The sequence below is a fragment of the Parasteatoda tepidariorum genome, chromosome 2 (assembly GCF_982258835.1).
Source record: "Parasteatoda tepidariorum strain Cologne lab strain chromosome 2, Ptep-v5.0, whole genome shotgun sequence".
NCBI lineage: Eukaryota > Metazoa > Arthropoda > Arachnida > Araneae > Theridiidae > Parasteatoda > Parasteatoda tepidariorum.
In genome coordinates, this window is record NC_141756.1 from 55496959 (window position 1) to 55510750 (window position 13792).

Below are 13792 nucleotides of genomic sequence, written 5' to 3' on the forward strand. Positions count from 1 at the left end.
AAAGTAATCACGAAAACAAATTTAAATGGGCTTGTAAGAACTTAACTTTTCATTTATTAATGTGGGAAGAACAAAAGAAAATGTGTTACTTTCTTCAATAATTAATAATAATAATGTGAGTAATAGGCTAGTTTTCTCTAATAGTGAAAGAAGTTGAAGATTTAATTAAATGGCTAATGTATGTACAATGATTATTACTTTCTTCTTACAGATGTTTTGAGTAAGAAGTGCTGTAGTTTAAAAGAAACCTTATCTGAAAAACCTTTGGAAACCTAACCTTTGAAAATCCTAATCTGAAAAACCTTAGGATGGAAAAACCTAATCTGGAAAACCTAAGGATGGAAAAACCTAATCTGAAAAACCTTAGGATGGAAAAACCTAAAATTTGCATCTATGTTTTTGGTTAAAAATTATAGTTTATGTTTCAAATAGCCCATTATATGTTTGGTTAATATTAAATATTAAATTTATTGACTTTGTCAATCAAATTAAGAAATGTTGAAGAGAATATTTAAAAGTTATTATTATACTTGAAATACAGACCACTAATAGAAAATATTCTGGAAGCTCTATAGTTGTGAAAATGCTTATATTAGGACATTCCAATAGCAAAAAAAGGTCTTTGATTTTTGCCATAATTTCCATGCAAGTGAGAAAAAAACAAGTTAATATGAAACTAAGACAAGAAGTGCAAATTCTTGTGAAACCTTTGTCATTTTATTATGTGAAAACATAAGCTTTTATTTAACTATTTTTCTTTCGTCTCTTCTGTTTTCAAATTCATCCCATATTATTTTTGTATTTATTGCGATTTTATTGAAACTTGTAAGCTAACGCATAAAAAATTTCCATGAAAGATAAAAGGATATCCACGCTATGTAAAGATTTCGACGAGACAATTTCGCAATTTCTGAGGAGAGAGATGTGAGGCAGGATGAATGATCTCAAATAAAATAAAACAGTATAAAAAATAAGGTAAATAACCCTTTCTTCCGTTTAAATCTACAACTTCTACGTTATTTTTGTTAATTATATATTACATTGATAATTTATTGTATATTTGTATTAAAATTAATATCTGGTATAAACTATGAAAATTTCACTTCCACCATGGTATTGTGCTTACCCTAGTTTCTGTCTGACGGTTTTAACCTGCTTTTAAAGTTTAAACCAGATTTTGACCCACAAGAATTTGCTCTCTTTTATTTAAATCAGTATTTTTGAATTAATATAGGATTAACTGTTTTACTGTGTGATATATATTATAACAACAATTGAAATCTATTTTTCCATTTTAAAGTTTACTGTCTGAAAGAAGCACGAGGAAAAAATGTATTTAATGTTTGTAATAAAAAAATTCTCAAAATTATAATCTATTCACTTTCAATGAAAATAATGAAAAACATCAAAATTACATTTGTATTTTACTTTAAATTAGTTTTAGTTGAATAACATAAGCGATACCATTATCGTATTCATATATATTTTTAAAAAAAAATAATTAACTTTCATGGACTATTATGGACATCATCAATAATATTTTTACTTGTCAATTATTTTGAAAAATTTTGTAAGTTTACATCCTTACTTAAACTTTTTAAAAAATTCTATTGTTATTCATTTTGAAAGATTTTACTTTAAGTTCTCTTGAAAATTCACATAATTTTTTTTCCATTTAGAATTTTATTATTTGACTTATATTTTAAGATTTTTAGAAGAAGAATCGTAACAATGTGCAGTGCATGTTAATTCAGATGAGATGCATTGGTTTATAGATATATCTTTATAAGTATTTAAGTGTCATGTAATAAATGCTCTTACAAGGGAAACTAGGGAAGTGTGACTCGCCAATTTTGAACTAAACTGGTGGGATGTATGCCTTATGAGGAATAATTTTAGGGGGCAACATTCGTTTCGGCCCATAGAAGGTCCTGTGAGAGATAAAAAAATAATTCAATATGTAGAAAAATCGGTATTTTATTACTTCAATGCAGACTATTAGTTATTGTAATTGTCTCATGATCTAATTAATTTGTAATTAATTGGGTAATTGATTAATTTACTAATTAATAAATTAATTAACATTCGTTTTGGCCCATAGAAGGTCCTGTGAGAGATATAAAATAATTCAATATATAGGAAAATCGGTATTTTATTACTTCATTGCAGACTATTAGTTATTGTAATTGTCTCATGATCTAATTAATTTGAAATTAATTGGATAATTAATTATTTTGCTAATTAATAAATTAATCAGAAAATTAATTATTAATTAATTGTTAATTAATTATTAATAATTAATTGATTTGCAATTAAATACTCCAATTAATTTGGAAAGTTTTTTGGAAAAAATATTAAAAAAATTTGGTGTAAATTTTTTTTTTTTTAAATTAGCCTAACACGTTTTTCAGAAAAACTACAGACATATAAAATTTTCGAAATCAATTTTGATAATAAATATGCATTATATAGTACGTGAAAGTACCACAAAATTAATTGGAGTATGAGACAATTACAATAACTAATAGTCTGCATTGAAGTAATAAAATACCGATATTTCTACATATTGAATTATTTTTTATCTCTCACAGGACCTTCTATGGGCCGAAACGAATGTTGCCCCCTAAAATTATTCCTCATAAGGCATACATCCCACTAGTTTATTTCAAAATTGGCGAGTCACACTTCCCTAGTTTCCCTTGTTAGTTTTATTACACACATCTTTTAAACAATGTACATCAAAACGGGTGATATTGTTTAAATGTCGAGTACTTAAATTTTTAATGAACGAGAATTTTTTAAACATACTTAACTTTCAAAATCATTGAACAAAAACTTTAAAATTTATCCCACGTTTGTTTAGACGTTTTAAGAGGTTAGATTGTGTGAATAAAATCTCTTTAAGTCAATTTTCTTTAAGATTTTCTTAAATCTCCTTCATCGACAATAACTATGTTAGAAAAAATTGTTTCATGTTAAAAATAATGATTCATGCTTAGAAAGGAAATTCCGTGTTCGGTATGAGATTTTAAGATAACATGAATAATGACATAAACGAAACTTTTTCCTTACTCGTTTTTATATTTTGAAATTTTTAGAATAAATTCTTAAAATAGTTTCACTGAAAACTAATTTAAAAATCAACGATGTTTGTAGATTAGTGTTTTTTTTTTGTTTTAATAATCTTCTGAGGAATTTATATCCTTAAATCAATTACAACTCGAACCAAAATTGGGCGAAATATCAATCAAAAGACGTTTGATTATGAAAATTATACATAAAATTGAGTCTTAAGGGAAAAAAAAGAAATATTTGATATATTTGGACGGCAGTTATGATTTATGTTAATCCTCTGGCATAACATTTTGAAGAAGTTTTTGAAAACGTAAAGATTTTTTTCATAATAAAAAAAGCGTAAAAAAGCGTAACAAAAAAAATAAATTTGTCAAATATCAGGAAAAATATCTTTGTTTATGAGAACTGTACGAAAAATTCCGCTTAAAAATAATTTGATGACCGGACGGGCAGTTAAGATTAATATCAATCATCTGGCATAACAATTTTATAAAGCTTTTGAAAATGTAAAGATTTTCTCCACATTACTTGCTTTAAAACAATGTTACTAAACAAATAAATTACCAGAGTTTAATTTAAATTTAAATCAAATATATAAATTCATAACTAATGAAAATTTGCAAAATGTGAAGAGAAATGGATGAAATACAAATAATTATAAGTATGAAGTCATTTGCCCACATCCAAAATAATCAGAATTTAAAATTTTATAATTAATTTTAAATATAAGAAAAACGGTTTGAAGATCACTCAATTTATAAATCTACTTAATAATTTCAAGTAAAAGGAAGACAATTAATTAATATAGCGGAAAATCGAACAGCATATCTTATATTCCTGAAATATTTCGTTATGCAGATTTTTCTTTAACGTGCTTTATATACATAAGAAAAAGAATAATGAAATACGTAAACTCCAAAAAAATATAAAACTGTATGAAGAAAATCATTGTTTTGATCATATATGCAATGTTTCATAAAAATAAAATGCTGAATCAGAATTAAAAACCTTGCTTAACGATCAGTAATTGCTACCGACTTTTATAAACATGTATAAATTAATTTTCAAAAGCCATTTCAAAAATTGTTTTTCATATCTTGCTTTATACATATATATATTTATTTCAATGGTTTTTATCAAGAGAACTATGGATTGTAAAACCATGTATTAAACATTAAAAGGAATTCTAGTAATAAATAATGCGAAAAAGGGAGCAGCATATCTTATATTTTCGAGATATTTCCTGATACAGGTTTTTTCGTTAGCGCGCTTAATCTATATATACATAAGAAAAAAATTAAACAAGTAAACGTCAGAAAATATAAAACTGTACTTAGAAAATCATTTTTCTTTGATCATGTACGCAACGATTCTAAAATGCTGAATGCGAAACCTTGCTTAACTATCAATAATTGCTATGAATTTTTTTTAACAATATAAAAATTAATTTTCATAAGACATTTCAAGAATTGTTCTCCCATCTCTTTCCATAAATATGCAGTTGTATCAGAGGTTTTTATGAAGAGAATTAGGGATTTTAAATCTTTTTATTAAGCATTTAAAAGAATTCCATCAAAAAATAATGTAGAAATAGAGCAGCTAATCTTATTTTTCTGAATTTTTCATTATGCAAATTTTTTCTTTAACGTGCTTAATATGTATATGCTTAAGAAAAAAGCTATCGCAGCATGTAAACGTTAAAAATTTAACACTTTATGAAGAAAATCATTGTTTTTGTTCATACATGCAACCATTTATAAAAAAAATACTGAATCAGAATTGAAAACATTGCTTAACGATCAGTAATTACTACCGACTTTTTTAACAATGTATAAATTAATCTTCAAAAGACATTTCAAGAATTGTTCTCGTATTTTTCTTTATAAATATATAGTCATCTTAATGGTCTTTATGAAGAGAATTACAGAGTTACGATGTCTATTAACAGCGCCCTCGTTTTATCTCAGCCCCATCAATATTGATTAAGACAAACATTTATATCCAGAATTGGCATCAGAAAAGAAGCTCGAGACTTTCGCATTCCTGAAGTCTGGCATTGAAATTTGGCACACTCACATTTTAACGACCTTGATGTGATCTCGGCGCCAAATATTACGAAGCGTAAAAAAGGCATTAAAAAGTGAATTTATGTGTTTACTGGAAAGCATTTTTGACATAAACATTACTCTTTACCAAATCTTTAACTATTCTAACCAGAAAAAAATATTTATTTAAATTCGACATAAATATCTTAGATTTAAAAAGGGGTAGAGATATCACACTTACTTAAATGAAATTTGTTTCTTGATGTTTAAGCATATCTGAAAGGAAAATAAAATTTATGTTAGTAAAATGTTTTTTAAAGACAGTTTTAAATGTCGATAAATATACATTTTTATCTCATAGATATTCACTCATATCTTAACTTTAAAAACCACTTTTTCGTTGCTTGAAAAACAAACAGTTTTATGACAAAAGTAAATTTTGCTGTTACAATTAGGTATTAATAGGTATTGAAACAACTGAAATTGTTAACCGGTGATATTGTCATTTTATTACAATCTATGTAATAACTCGTTATAGCATTTTTAACATATTATAAAACTTTGCATTTTTAAAAATACTTAAACTTGCTTAAGTTTGTCGCGGGAGTTTAAAATCTGAAATTGGATTTGCTCCCAAAGCTGCAGATATTTAATTTTTGTGGAAAAGCGTTATATATAACTGTAAGTGCTATATATGCTATAATGTTATGCGTGAATGTTATATTATTCGTAAATATTGTGACAAATTTCTAGGGGAGTAAGGGTGCATCATCAGGATTAAAATTGCATAGGTTCCCAAGCACGAAAACGTCGTCTTACGCGGCACTTATCTACCATGAATTGCTCTGATGCACATAAGGAAACAGTTCATAACAGAATATCGCCTATAGTGGCGTATTATAAATTTTCCAGACATAGATTCCTATGCAATTTCAATCATGATGATGTGCCATAACTTTCGAAACATGCCTCCTAAGCATATTTAACTTGCACATTTCAGCAAAAATTAGACTAAAATGTCCTTTTTTTAAAAAGAAAAATTGTAATTTGGAGAAAGAAACTGATTGCTGATTTGAAATCAGTGATCTGTTAAAATATCTCATGTAAAAAAAATTTCCCGTGTTATTAATTTTGCACTTTAAAACGCTTTTGAAACACGATACTAAGTAATGTCAAAGTTTATTAAAGACTTTTTAGCTTGCTGTAACATTGTTTGTGCAAAAACTATACCCTATTGTATTTCTATTTTAGTAAAGAAATTTTGGAGGTGCAATAAATAAAAGAGATTTTCTTAATTTTGGTTTTCAACATTTTCTGTTTTAAGCCTAACAGTAATTTTATTTTGCGTCTATTAGGTTGCCTCTATCTGTTTTTCTTTGTTCTTTTTTTTAAAAAAAAGATCATAAATCACGTAATTTTTAAGATTCAAGATTCGAGATTCGGCTCAAGATTCCAAATGTAGGGGAGAGGGGGGCACATGTGAACAAATTTTTTTATTTCTTCACTTTTCGAAAAATATCATCAATTTTTCATAGTAAAAAAGTCCATATGTATAAATAGTATTTTCTTTGTCTTGTGGAATTTTTTGAGATTTTTCAATAAAATTGTTCTTTATTTTATAATATTTTAGAAAAATGACTTCAATTGTTCACATGTGCCCCTATTGGGGGCACATGTGAACAGGCCTGGGGCACATATGAACAAGATTAAAAACACAAAGCAATCATCATATTTCAAAGAGAAAAAATCTTTAATATAACAGATATAGATACGCATTATACTGAGGGGATTGTAGCTTACTATGTGAATTTAAATTGTACAACAGTACTGTCAATAAGAAAATAATTTTTCAGCTGTACAATAATTTATCCGTAATTGGGTTTTTCGCAACTTCATGTTCCACGGGTGTTGTAATGGGCTTTTTTCTTTCTTCTCTAATACTCCTTCATGCTTTTTTTTTTCATTTTTTCTATCTTTTCATTTGTAGCTTTAACAATTCTATTTTCTCAGGTGTATCAGTTAATATGCGTGATGCGCGATCAACCATTTAATTAAAAAAAATTTTTAATGGAAAAATTAATAAATTAATTATGGAAAATTAAATAATGATAATTTTAAATGCATACATATTTTTTAAACTTATAATATCATGAGGATAATAATCTTAATACTATGTAGGGGCACTTGTGAACTGTTCACATCTGCCCCAGATGTTTTGTTCACAAGTGCCCCCATCATCCTTCTTAAACCTAACTTGTATTAAGATTAGTACAAGTTAATACAATAATTGAAATTACAATAATTGTCATAAACTTACCTGAATGTTCATATAATGATCTGCAATAGTTAATTTTAATTTATTAGTTGATTTATGTTATGCTTTCACTTGGAGAAGCGATCGATTATAATATATGCAATACCTGCTGATACAAAGAAATTGTCAGAATAGACCAACAAAATGTCTCATTGTTCTGAAAGTTTTTCAGAGAGGTAGGACTAGTACTGCCATCAATTGAAAATTTTTCGAGATTTTTTATTTCAAATCATATTGGTAAAACATACCATGTTCACATGTGCCCCCTGTTCACATGTGCCCCCTTCTCCCCTACTCTCTTATAAGTTTTAAAACTTTAAAAATATTCAGAGTTAGAGCATCACTTTAAGTTTGAAACAGAAGAGTTGACAATATAGATCTTAACTAGATGAAAAATGATTTAAGCCATGCTTTAGTCATTAAAACTCATCATTTTCAAGACAAATTTGCGAATTGAACTCCATAAAAATTAGAAAACAAGAGAGAAGTTTACCTTATTATATATTTATGAAATTGTAATGAACTCCATTAAATTTAACTTGAAGTAGAACTGAAATTTTTCCATTCTTTATAAATAAAAATATTTATTGCTAAACAAAAAAGTCATTAAAAACATGTCACACTGTTTTTTTCATTACTTCAAAAATAAAACAAAAAGAAAAATAATCATTTTCAGAACTGTTTGCCTCTGATAGTATATGCTCGAACAACCACGTTTTATTTAACAAAAATAGATTCTTATTTTTTAATATTCTTAACAAAATGAAAATAAAATGAAACTGCAATTCAAAAGAAGCGCAAGATAAACATTTAATCAAAAAATCTCCCTTTTCACGATTCCGCACTTCTCCAGTTAAATGAAAAACGTTTGACTTTGGCCAAGTTAAAATTAGTTCTCTCCCGGCTAAAAGACACAGAAATAGATGTCGCCAAAAATACTCCCAACATGTTTAACAAAATTACACCTGCCGTTGGGATAACATTATTCAATGCATTTTGTGCAACGTCTCGTAAAGCCACTTTTACGAGATGCGTTTACAGATACAATGGATGTGGTCAAAATTTATGCGACAAATAACAAGCGTCTCTGAAGTTGACTCGCTGTCAAGTACCATCTTCGTTTACAAGAGACCAGGGGATCGCTTCATGTTTATAAACCATGAAGACGATCGCGTAATACCTCGATTCGGAGTTTTTGTTATGGAAGAAAAGATCTAGAGAACGATTTGTTATATGTTGAAGGAATTGATATGGAAGATAAGACTTGTCAACGGTTTCTGTAACTTGAATAAATAAGGTGGTATGTTAAAAAAGAAGCAATTGTTATATTTCTGTTTAAAGCTTTTTGAAGGAAATTCGTAGCATAGCATGTTTTTGAAGAGAAGGATGTTTGATATTGTGGAAATTATTTTATAAAATCTTTAAATTAAAAAACAAAAAAAACAAACAAACAATATTTTAAATTTAGTGCGAGTGTCAATATAACCCACTGTTAGAATTTGAATCTAAAATTATGATAAAATCACCGGCTGCAGTCTGTCCATCCAATTAGTCTGTACATTCATTGCAGTTAAACCATCCAATCCATTGCATAAAAACCATTCAATTGCAGTCTGTCCATCCATTTTTGTTACTTTTACGGTTTTGAAACCATTCACAACTATTATGGTTATAACACCATGCAACTGTATTTTCACCATTTACAAGAGACATGGTTTCAAAACCGTAGAAAAAAGAATTTAGCATTTAACTGGACGTTGGAGTTAGGCTTTTCGTTAAGTAAAGGAATTGGAGAGTGCAGGATATTATAAACTCTTCAAGTGTTGTAGATAATGGAGGAAATATTGTTCTGTGGGTCATGAGACTGACAAATTAGCCTTATCGCCTATATCATTAACGCAACAGGAAGAAATTAAATGACTTCATTTGATGGGCTTAGCTGGGTGCGATAAAATTCTGGTTGATTAATCGTATTAAGTGAAAGCAGTTAATAAACGATTTTTTCACAGTTAAAAGTTTGAATACCATGTTATGTATTGTTATTTGACAGTTTTGTTTGAATACGGTAAAAAGACAATTAAATAAATTGTTATTTAATCATTTTGTCTGAGAAATTTCCAGCAGTGCATGATTAAAATCAATATTACTCATCAACTAGTTTTTAAGGAATTATTAGCTGAACAAATTTTTTTTGAGTTTAATCCACTGACGGTTCCTCAGGTAAAAGAATTTATTTTAAGAGGCAGTCTTCTCCCAGGGCTAAAGAGAATAGAAGGGCTAGTTCACTCCGCTCTTAGAGCTGAAGCTACGATTTCCCTCCTCATGACGTCACTGTGTCCACAGATCTCGGAGATCGCAAGCAAAGATATTATGATAACTTTGTATCTTTCTCTTTGTAAAAATAAGTTAGACTTTTTCTGGTTATTAGCTTTCAAACTTTACGTAATTAACACATTATTTCCGTTCATAAACATAGTTCAAAAAAACTTTCTTGGCCATTATATTAAACAAAATACCATTTTAAACTTATAAAAATGTTTTACTAGTTGTCGAAAATGACACTATAAATACTTTATTTTAAAAAGTTCAGTTTTAACTTTAATTATTAAGAAAAATGAAAGCATAAATCAACACTTTTTTTTATCTACATATTCCTTTATAACAATAAGTTGAGTAAAATTTAGAATTCCTGATTTTAAAATATGCCGTTAATAGCAATTTGCTCATACTTAATCATTAGGAAACATCAACCTTAAACGCTAATTACTGAAGCAAAATAATTATTTAGGTTCATAATGATATATCATCATTTTACAATTGTTTATAGATATTTAAATTTACGATGATATAATTTATAGATATTTAAGAGAACATAATTTTTAAAAAAAATCATAAATATTTAGAATAACTACATTAAAAAATATGTTATGAAATTAGGAGAATTCCAACTATATACTATATATTTTATTTATACTTTTTATTTACATTTTAATTTTCTTTGACTTTATCCATTTTTTAATTTTTTTCACCCGCCTTTCTTTTTGAAGTAACGAGGCGGTTTCTATTTAGATAATGAATTTTTATAAAAGCTCTTAACAACAGAATAAACGCATTGCTGTTTTATATTAACTGTGTCATTTCTAAATCCATTCTTTGCATAGTTGTTCATTTACTTTAGGGAACACGAGGAAAATTATATTTTTTCCTTTTGTTTTTCTATCAAAAATTTTTCAAGTTGCAATCGCGCAAACTAGCATTTCAATAATAGTTTTAAATTCTTGTAAATTCACTGCAAAAACTGAGGAAAGTCTGAAAATAACAGAGAATTCACTGAAAATAACAAATGTCTTAGAATATCTCGCAAAAAGAAATGCTCCAATATTAGTTAGAGCTAGTAAGGCCGAACGCTCCTTTCTTGAAGTAAAAGTGCGAGCTTCGCGCCAAAGTGACGTCACTAGAGAAAATTGGAGGATTGGCGCGGCGAGAGCTACTTCAAAGGAGTGAACCAGCCCTTCTATTCTCTTTAGCCCTGGTCTTTTCCGCATAGCAAAACCGGTTTTCCATGCTATTAGATAGGTAAGTAATGTAAAGAGGAGAAACATTCTCCAAATTTCTCTCCTCTGCTAAATCGCCAGTAGATAAAATATAGCATTTAAGGAATTTCTGTGCTGATGAAGTAAAAAGAAATTGTTTATAATCGAATATCGTGTTTATAGAAATGTAATAAGCTTGAACATATTACGTTTTTTTTTCACACCATACGAATAAAAGTCATTTCTAAAGTTCTTCGAAATTACATAAAACATATTAATGAAAAGTTGTGTTTGAATCTTTCAGTCGGCGACATAATAAATAAGTTTTAAATTGTCCGTATAAATAGTGAATATTTGTATTAAATTACAATTAAAAATAAGGGTTGCTCATGAATAGTTACAGACGAAACATTTATAATAGTAATTTCAACATAAATAAATACATGTTATTATTTTAAATATGTCGTTTTAATTTTAAAATTGCTTTAATCGAAAATCATTTTCATTAGTTTTTGATATTTTATTCACGTTTAAAAAATTAGGTTCGGATTATATGAGAATATAAAGCTTTCTACACTAAGTCATGCAAATAATTTATCTAAATTATAAAAATTTTAATACCATACCTTAAATTATATCTTACAATACCATATCGTAAAATAATGTCGGTAATTAATTGTTACAAGTGTCTTTCTCATTAATAGTAGCAAAGCACTCAAATATATGAAGCAATATATGAATACAAATATATATGCAACACATAAAGACCGTAGTAAAAAATGTAATAAGGGAAATTATTATCTTGTGTTTAAATGAAATTATAATCTTGTGTTTAAATGCATACTATTTTAAGCTCCATTTTTAGAACTTAATATTTTTACTAGGTTATTAAAAGTGACAGTTTTAATGAGCAAAATTTGCTTTGAAATTTACATTATATTTTATGAACCGATTTTATATCATATTTTATGAATTTATATTATATTTTATGAACCTGAAGTTCAAGATTTAGATAAATGCCATTTTCGCCCTTCTTCCAGTAAGTTCTTCCAATGCTTTTGAAACAGTTGAGGGACCAGTTAGTTTAAAAACTTCAGCGAGCCGAAATGTTTAGAGTATTATCATAGTTCTCTAGATGGATGGGTTTTTTTTAATTTCAAAAAAAGTCATTGGTGTGCCCCTTCTTTCTGTTTCTTTTTGTTCACCACCTTGTTACTGTCATTACTTCTCTTGCAAGATCACCTTTGCAACTTTTGGAATTTGGACCCGATTCAAAAAAACAAGTCAATCACCTGACAGAGTAAGAAATCATAGAAAAAAAGGAGAAGGGAAAAAACCCTTTACTACTAGCAATATATGTAACTCATTGTTTCTGACCAAGTAAATTCAAATGTCTGAGTCAGAACTTATAAACGAGACTAAATACTCAGGAAGCAAATGAATATTTTTTGCTGCAATAAGATTTTTGTTTGATATTATTGCCTGAGTAAGAATATAAAAACGGTACTGAGTACTTAAGAAGGAACCGCATGTATTTTACATTAAATTTTTTTTAATATTATTGTCAGATTAAGAATTTTGAAACGGGACTGTATACTCAAAAAGAAACAGTATAGTTTCTACGAAAATTAGATTTTTTTTATATTATTACGGGAGTAAGAATTAAAAAAAAAAAGGGAACTAAATACTCGAGAAGCAAAAACATGCTTTTTACGATATTTTTTTAAAAATATTATTGCCGGAGTTAGAACTTAAGAACTGGACTTAAGAAAAAAATGCATGTTTTTTACTATAATAGAAATTTTTGATAAACAAATTTTGTAATGCCTTTATTATTAAAAAATACGAATTCTTTTCTCATGCTAGTAGAAGTAACAATGAAATATAGTCTCGAAAGTACAATTAAAATAATGAGTTCTCGTTAATCGACCAACAACTGTCAAAAACATAATTAAATTTACTGGTTAGTTTGTTGCGTAATATATTATTCTTACGAAGCGTTCCACAGATCTAGTTTACTTCACATTAAACTTAAAGGCATAGACAATCAAAAACTGTCAAAATTTTAACTGGGAATGAAATTATCATAAAAGGAAGAAATTTAGTTGTAATATAGTAGTATGAAATTTAATTACATTGAAATTATAAACAATTAAATTTTTCATTAAATTAAAAAAATGCCTTAATATAAGAAATCAATATCGTCTAATTCCAAATAATCAAGATAACAAGCAAGTATAAAGTGCAATAATTACGTAATAATACATAGGCAGGGAAAGTTACTTTACACTACAATTTCACACTTTTATACTTAATGCACATTTCTGTTTATTTTAATTCAACATAAGGTATAGTTTCTTGTCGAAGTAAATATCTCACTATACTATTGCAATATTAATGAAGTTACTTTTCATTGCAATGTCAAATTTGTATAATTAATGCTCATTTGTATATTTTTTATGTAAAATATAGTTTCTGGTCGAAGTAAATATCTCCCTATACTATTGCAATATTAATGAAGTTACTTTTCATTGCAATGCCAAATTTGTATAATTAATGCACATTTGTATATTTTTTATATAAAATATAGTTTCTTGTCGAAGTAAATATCTCACTATACTATTGCAATATTAATGAAGTTACTTTTCATTGCAATGTCAAATTTGTATAATTAATGCTCATTTGTATATTTTTTATGTAAAATATAGTTTCGTGTCGAAGTAAATATATCACTATACTATTGCAATATTAATGAAGTTACTTTTCATTGCAATGTCAAATTTGTATAATTAATGCACATTTGTATTTAATGTAACATAAAGTAT

General features: G+C 27.3%; 1 protein-coding gene across 7 annotated transcripts in view; it reads right to left on the reverse strand.

Annotated features, from left to right (window-relative positions):
• LOC107450046 (octopamine receptor beta-2R) overlaps positions 1–13792 on the reverse strand; it is a 180052-nt gene that overhangs the window by 61000 nt on the left and 105260 nt on the right. For all 7 annotated transcript variants that reach the window (XR_015431380.1, XM_071177561.2, XM_071177563.2 and 4 more), the window contains one exon: positions 5362–5396. The gene's annotated coding sequence lies outside the window, so the exon portion shown is untranslated. The remainder of the gene's footprint in view (positions 1–5361; positions 5397–13792) is intronic.